We start from the raw sequence: 7,141 nt of genomic DNA, 5'->3' as shown, positions 1-7,141 counted from the left end.
TGGAAAGAGCCTAAAAGTCCATCAACTGATGAATGGATAAAGAAATTGTGGTTTATATACACAATGGAATACTATGTGGTAATGAGAAAGAATGAAATATGGCTTTTTGGAGCAACGTGGATGGAACCGGAGAGTGCTATGCTAAGTAAAATAAGTCATACAGAGAAAGACAGATACTTTCTCATTTACTGTGAAAAAAAAAAGTTTTCTTTGCTTTAATGATACCTAAAGGATAAGCAACTTGTTTTTAAATATTTGCTAAGTAGCACTTTATTGATAAGTCTTTTGTCATCAGTGAAAAAATAAGAAAATTTTAAACACCTTTTTGTAAATAAAATACCCAATTTGTCTCTAAATTCAACAGCAGTTTTAAGTAATTTTCAATGAAGTAACCAGTAAAATTCTCTATGGTGGCAAATATTATCATTGTTATTCTCCATTTCATTACAAAGTCATGTAAATACTTGACAATATTTTAAAGGGTCATGTTTTTATGAAATTAAAAACAGTGTTGATGCACTTCTGATGAAAAGCTTTCCTGTCAATGATGCAGTTAAGAGATTTCCCATATAAAAATATTACCTAGAATATTTTTGGATTTTCAGCTGCAGGCAAAGCATCAAAGCTTCAGTTCCATCATAATATATATTTCCCATAAACATTTTTAAAAGAAAGTCAGTAAGGATTCTCTCTCTGCTGAGAATTTATCTTTTTCAGTAAATTCTTCTTCTTTTTAAAGTTTTTATTTAAATTCCAGTTAATTAACATACAGTGTTCAGGTATATAGTAAATTCTTCCTTTAAAGGCACAAAATCGTGATCAATTTTGAATCTCCTTTTTGAAATACAATCTAGCAAAAAGATTGAGACACAGTAGAAATGCCAATATATCCATCCAATTCTATCACTACATAAATTCTAATGCTACATAATTTGTCTTAGCTGTTTCTCAAAGTCTTCAGCAAAGTTTTCTATGTAACTTCCAGCACTAGTGATAAAGGAATGAATATAACTTTGTGGCTTATTACTTCATGAATTATTTCAGTCTTATTCACTCTGGAAGGAAAAACAGTTTTCCAATTGGTCTCTCTCTCTTTTTTATTTTTTATATTTAGAAATTCTTTATTTTCTGTCAACCTTATTTCCATTTTGTTTGCCTTTGTGGAAGAGCAGCGTAAGACCATTCAGTGGTTGTTCCTACCTATCCAGTGGCCTGAGCAGTGGGAGCTGCAGACCAGTCTTCAGTGGCAGGCTGAGTGCTCTCGTCTTCGGTAGGAACTGCTAACAGGCACAGAGGACACCTGCATGCCTTCACACCAGTCTGCAACTTCAGGTTGAGTAGCGATGAACTCAGGAGCTACAACAGTCCATTCACCCTGAAATTCTTCCTTGGTCACAGCCTTTTCAGCAGCAGCCCGCTCTTTCCTTTCAATATCTTCAGAATCTCTGTAGAAGTAGAGATCAGGCATTGGGTATTGTATGTAAGTGATGAACCACAGGAATCTATCCCAAAAACCAAGAGCACACTTTACACACAGCATGTTAGCCAAGTTGACAATAAATTATATTAAAATAATTTAGAATTAACCAAGAATGAATTCCAGGTTACTTTCAAATACAAATACTTACAAATAATAGGAGAAATTCACAACATTTATTAAACAAAACATATATATATATATATATTTATTATATACATTTCCATATATATTTTATATATATTATATACATTTCCATATATATTTTATATATATCCATATAATATATATGGAAATGCCAATAGTAAGTGTATCTGGGTAACGGGAGGGTGTGTAATTTATAATTATTATAAAACCTGTATTTTCCATTTTTCTAGATGAGTATGTGTTACTTGTGTAATTAAAACATTATAAGGACAAAAAAAAAAAGGAGAGATAAAGCATGACCTCCCATGGGTGTTCACAGGAAATGGTGCCACACTTGTGCAGAACTTCCTGGGTCTGCATCCACCACATCAGACCCACTGAGTGAGCTCCCTTGTTGTTGCAAGGGATGGCAATGTCCACATAGCGCAGAGGACAGTCTGTGTTACACAGAACAATGGTAGGCAGATTAACATAAGATGTCTCTGTGAGAGGCTGGTGGTCAAGTAACCACCTGGGATCAATAACCACCAAAAGTCTCAGCTCCCAGAAGGCTGCCTGGATTTGGTTAGTGAAGGTTCCAGAGGTGAAATGGCCAGCAGTCCAAGTGGCTCTGGTAGCAGTAGCAAACTTCAGCACAGTTTACTGACCAGTATTCCTGGGTGATATGACACAGACATGAGCCAGGTTTTCCATGGCAACAATGGCATCAGCTGCCAGCAGAAGCTTCTCCCAGGTTCTCTTCAGATTTATGATGTAGAGGCCATCAATTTTCCTTTTGTAGATGTACTGTTCCATTTGGAAGTCAAGGTTGGTGCCAGCTCAGTGGGTTCCTGCTGCAAGGATTTTGAGGACATCCTCCTCCTCCATTTGCATGACATTGAGGGCTCTGGACATCAGGAAAGTTTCCCTTTAAGTTATGATGGGAACACAGAACAATGTTGTATGGACCCCTGGAAAGTCCAAGTGGTCTTTTTTTATAAGTAAACTTCTAAACATTTGTTATTAAACTAGTGAAATTTCACTAAATGCCAGATTGAGTAACTCTTACCTTTGAAAACTTCTGAAAAATGCAAAAGACTGTCCTTATGTTTTGGATCCTTAATTGCTTTTTAAAAAATGTTTTTTAATGTTTTTTAATGTTTTCATTTATTTATCTTGAGAGACAGAGAGAGTGCTCACGAGCAGGGGAAGGGCAGAGAGAATCCCAAGCAGGCTCCATGCTGTCAGCTCAGAGTCTGACGCAGGGCTCAATCTCAAGAACTGAGGGATCATGCCTTGAGCTGAAATCAAGAGTCGAGTGCTTAACTGATTGAGCCACACAGGCGCCCCGGGATGCTTAGTCTTTTAAAGTCTTGCTAATTTCTCAAGGCACAATATATGCAGATGAGGTTATTCATTAACAATAATAACACACACAAAAACCCTTGGAAAAAAACTTGGAATAGTTTCATCATAAATTTGAACATGAGGACAGGTGACTTTTTGTCATATCTGATTAGATCTTGTTTAATAATGTAGTTGCCAAAAAGCATGTTCACAAAGAGAAGCGTCACGGCTAAGATTTTCTTTTTAGTCCAGTTGTGCTTGTATTATTAATTTTATCTGCTGTTTCTTTGGAGGACTTTTTAAGTCACTTGTCCATTTCCTGAAGGCTAGTTTAGTAAAAACTTAAAGCAGCCCAGATAACCCACAATAACTCATGATGAAGAAACGGGAAGAGGTGCCACTTTTGTTCTGGGGAATGCAATTCCCACTCCTTTGCTTCCATGTGATACCATGTTAAATCCTAACACCAGACATCCATGGGCTACTGACTATGATGGCCCATTGTCAATCCTTTTTATTAAATGTTAGTAAGGACTGATTTCCTTTTAAATTATTTTTAAATAAATAGAAGTTTTAATATTTTCTTCCCACACTACAGTGGATTGCCTGGTGCTCCCTGAAGTATACACACCTCACTTTGGAGTAACTGTTCTAATATTTGCTTGAATGAGAAAAGATGTCAAACCTTTGAAAGATTTCCATGTACTGAAGTCCTGAGATTCTTACTATCTTGAGTACCAGAATGTACCATTTATCGTTTGGTGTTATTTTCATTTTAAATATATTTGTCTTGTCTCCTCAGCTAAATTATAAGCAACATGAAATCATGGCTATACTCTTTTCTTTCAGTCTTCATGTTACCTAGCATAGTAATTTGTCTAGAAGATGTATGATTCATATGTTTTCTTGTGCTAAATATTTAGCTTCTCATATACTGTTATCTTGTGTGCCTGAATTGCAGTTTCTGTAAGGACCAGGAAACTTTTTATTCTTCTTTGGATTTCCCACATCTGCCACATAACTTATATGAGCTTTTAATGAATATTTGTTGACTAAAACCAGATAACCAAATAGATTTGACTAATGACCCCATTTTATCCAGAAATTATGCCAATAAACTATGGATCAGGACTCTGATAAAATGAATTTATTCTTTCATTTATTCAATCAAGTAATGTTTACAGTGCATTTTCTATGTGCCACACATTAATTATAACTGTGGTATAGTAAAACAGAAAGTAGAGAACACAAACTAAAAGCATGATAAAGTAAACCTGTTATATAATAATCATATGATAATCAATATTGGATAGAGGATAAAAGACAATGTTACACACTCTTGTAAAACTATTCAATTCGGTATATAACACCCTATGTGCTTGTAAATTAGTTATCCAATATTGGTCTGTTTTCCTCACTGGAAAATAAGTTCCACTGAGGCCCAGACCAGGTCTGACTTGTTACTACTCCACCCCTGGGGTGTAGCACAATGCTGACACATAATCAAGTATTAAATAATCATATGTTGGATGAATACATAGATGAATGTATAGGGAGAAAAACAACACTGACAGTTGCATATGTTTTTTAATCCCTAAATAGGGAGAATTATAAAACAGAAGATTAACCTTTGATTGAAGACAATTTGAGAAAGACAAATTATTCAAGTAAATTAGCCTATAAGTAAACTTAAAAGACTAATTTAAAAAATAAGTTTCTATTGGATTTTGGCAGAGGCTGACAAGTTCAAGAATTCAGTAATTTGCTCAACAAATATGTATTGAATTCATATGAAATGTTAGGCACTGTACTGGGTGCTGAGATGCAGAAGAGTAAAATAAATGTGTTCTCTGTGCATGTGGAATTTACAGATATGCAGAAGGTACTAAAAAGCACAAAGACTACTTTTCCAATATGTAAAATGAAACAAAAATTCTCTATTACCAAAAAGAATTGCATATTTGATAACATAAGCAAATACCTAACAAGTCTTTGATTATACTTTGGCATACATACATATTTTAGTTATATATGTGTAACTTCTGGTCTCACATTATGTTCTGTGGTTTCCTGTATAATTGATGTTATTCCACACTCCAAATCATTGCTCATACTTTGCTCCTTGCTAGAATCCTTTCCCACCTAAGGCCTTCTTTTACTTCTCTACATCTACTTATCCTTTAAATTTCTTGGACAAATGTAGCCCCCCAACCACCACCTGACACTCTTCAACCACATTTGTGTGTGTGGCTCATCATTGTACTTACCATAGTATTTATTTCCCTGTCATGATTTCTTCGTCTCTTTTCTGAACTCTAAATCTCTCTAGGACAGAGGCTAATTTTCACTGATTTTGTATTTATAATGCCTAGTACATAACAGATGATCAATAAATGTTAACTGGAGCTGAAGCTATTTTCTATGTAGAAACCTGTATCTACCTAATATAAGAGTAAGGACTTCACCTGACAGTCTATATTTCCAAGATTTCTTACAAAGGCATTCTACAATCTACTAGCTATCAGGAAAAATCACAGCTACAAGCATTCACAAACCTGATTACATTCTTATTTCTTCTCACCAACAACTTAAATCCACATGAGAATTTGAGGCAGAGAATATAATGGGTCTTTACCATCCTGATCACATAAAATCCATTTATCTTCTTAACACTTCAAGTACCAAAAGACTACATGATAAGCAAAGTCACATTTCTTCTTTGGCAAGTCTAGTGTCTAAAATGCTGCTAAAATGCTACAGGGGAATATTCTCTGTACCATTATCACTCCTGGGGTAATAGATGAGTTTTTCCAGAGACAGAAGAATACAAAAAAAGCTATCAATATATGAAAATATCTACCATCTGTGAATATTATCTCTGACTTGGTACCTCAGATACACAGTGAGGTCCTCTCATCAATTAATTATCATGTTGGTATCTCTGTATTATCTGTTGCCACAATAATGTTTCAAAACAAACCATTGAAACCCAGTGTCTTAAAATAATAAACATTTATTTAGTTCACTGCAGGTTGTCAATATTGAATAGGTTTAGCTGGAAGCATCTTCTGATCTCCTCTAGAGTTTCTCATATACCTGAGGGCTGGGTGACAATTGGCTGAACCAGGATTGCCCTGGCTCAGATGTCTGGAACAACTTAGCTTTGTTTTACATGCCTGTCACATCCTCCCTGCAGAACAGCCAGACATGTTCTCATAGCACGGCAGAGGGGAATAGTGAGCAGGCCCAGTCATGCAAAAAGGCAACAAAAAAGTACATGCACCATTCAAGCCTCTGCTTGTGTCATGTTGGCTAACATCCTATTGACAAAAGCACGTCACATGCTCAAGTATAGTCAGAGTAAGAGGAACGTTAAAGTTATAGGACAGAGACGCTTGGGTGGCTAGTTGGTTAAGCATCTGACTCTTGGTTTCGGCTCAGGTCATGATCTCACAGTTTGTGGGTTCAAGCCCTGCATTGGGCTTTGCACTGATAGCATGGAGCCTGCTTGAGATTCTTTCTCTCCTCTCTCTGCCCCTCTCCCGCTTATGCTCTCTCTCTCTCTCTCAAAATAAATAAACTTTACAAAAATAAAGTTATGGGACAAACATTGTGGATTCAAAGAAGTCATTAAGTGAGGCCATTAATACAACCCATCTATGGACACCTGGATTCCTGAACCTACCACAAAATTTTAATGACACAAAAATTTAAAAGCCTGTATAGGAGAAATTGCATAACATTTCCATATAATGAATTCAGAATACTTCAGAAAGTAAAGTTCTCTAAGAAATATACTGCAGGGTTTTAAATATACTGCAGGGTGTATTTGGAGTTTGACACTCAGGTTCACAAAAGTATACATTTTTAAAAATATATTCTCCATCTGACATACTCGCATTAAACATAAGGTAAAGGAAAACTATGCAATAATAGTAATTATAAATTTCAAGTAATTTTGTGAAGTCCAGAAAAGTACAACTGTTAAGACAGATAATATAGAGGGTCCACTAAAGAAAGAAATAGGATGGGGGCACCTGACGGGCTCAGTCAGTTAAGCATTGACTACAGTTCAGGTAATGATCTCGCGGCTTGTTCGTGAGTTCAAGCCCCATATCAGGTTCTCTGCTGTCAGTGTAGAATCCACTCCAAATCCTCTATCCCCCTCTCTGTGCCCCTCTCCCCCCTAAA

The 7,141-nt window shown here is 35.9% G+C and overlaps 1 pseudogene; it reads right to left on the bottom strand.

Moving 5' to 3' along the window:
- Positions 1–810: 810 nt before the first annotated feature.
- LOC125924963 (40S ribosomal protein SA-like) lies at positions 811–2,518 on the bottom strand (annotated as a pseudogene).
- Between the last annotated feature and the right edge of the window lie 4,623 nt (positions 2,519–7,141).

The sequence above is a fragment of the Panthera uncia genome, chromosome F2 (assembly GCF_023721935.1).
Source record: "Panthera uncia isolate 11264 chromosome F2, Puncia_PCG_1.0, whole genome shotgun sequence".
NCBI classification, from domain to species: domain Eukaryota; kingdom Metazoa; phylum Chordata; class Mammalia; order Carnivora; family Felidae; genus Panthera; species Panthera uncia.
This window is presented reverse-complemented; position numbering and strand designations above follow the sequence as displayed.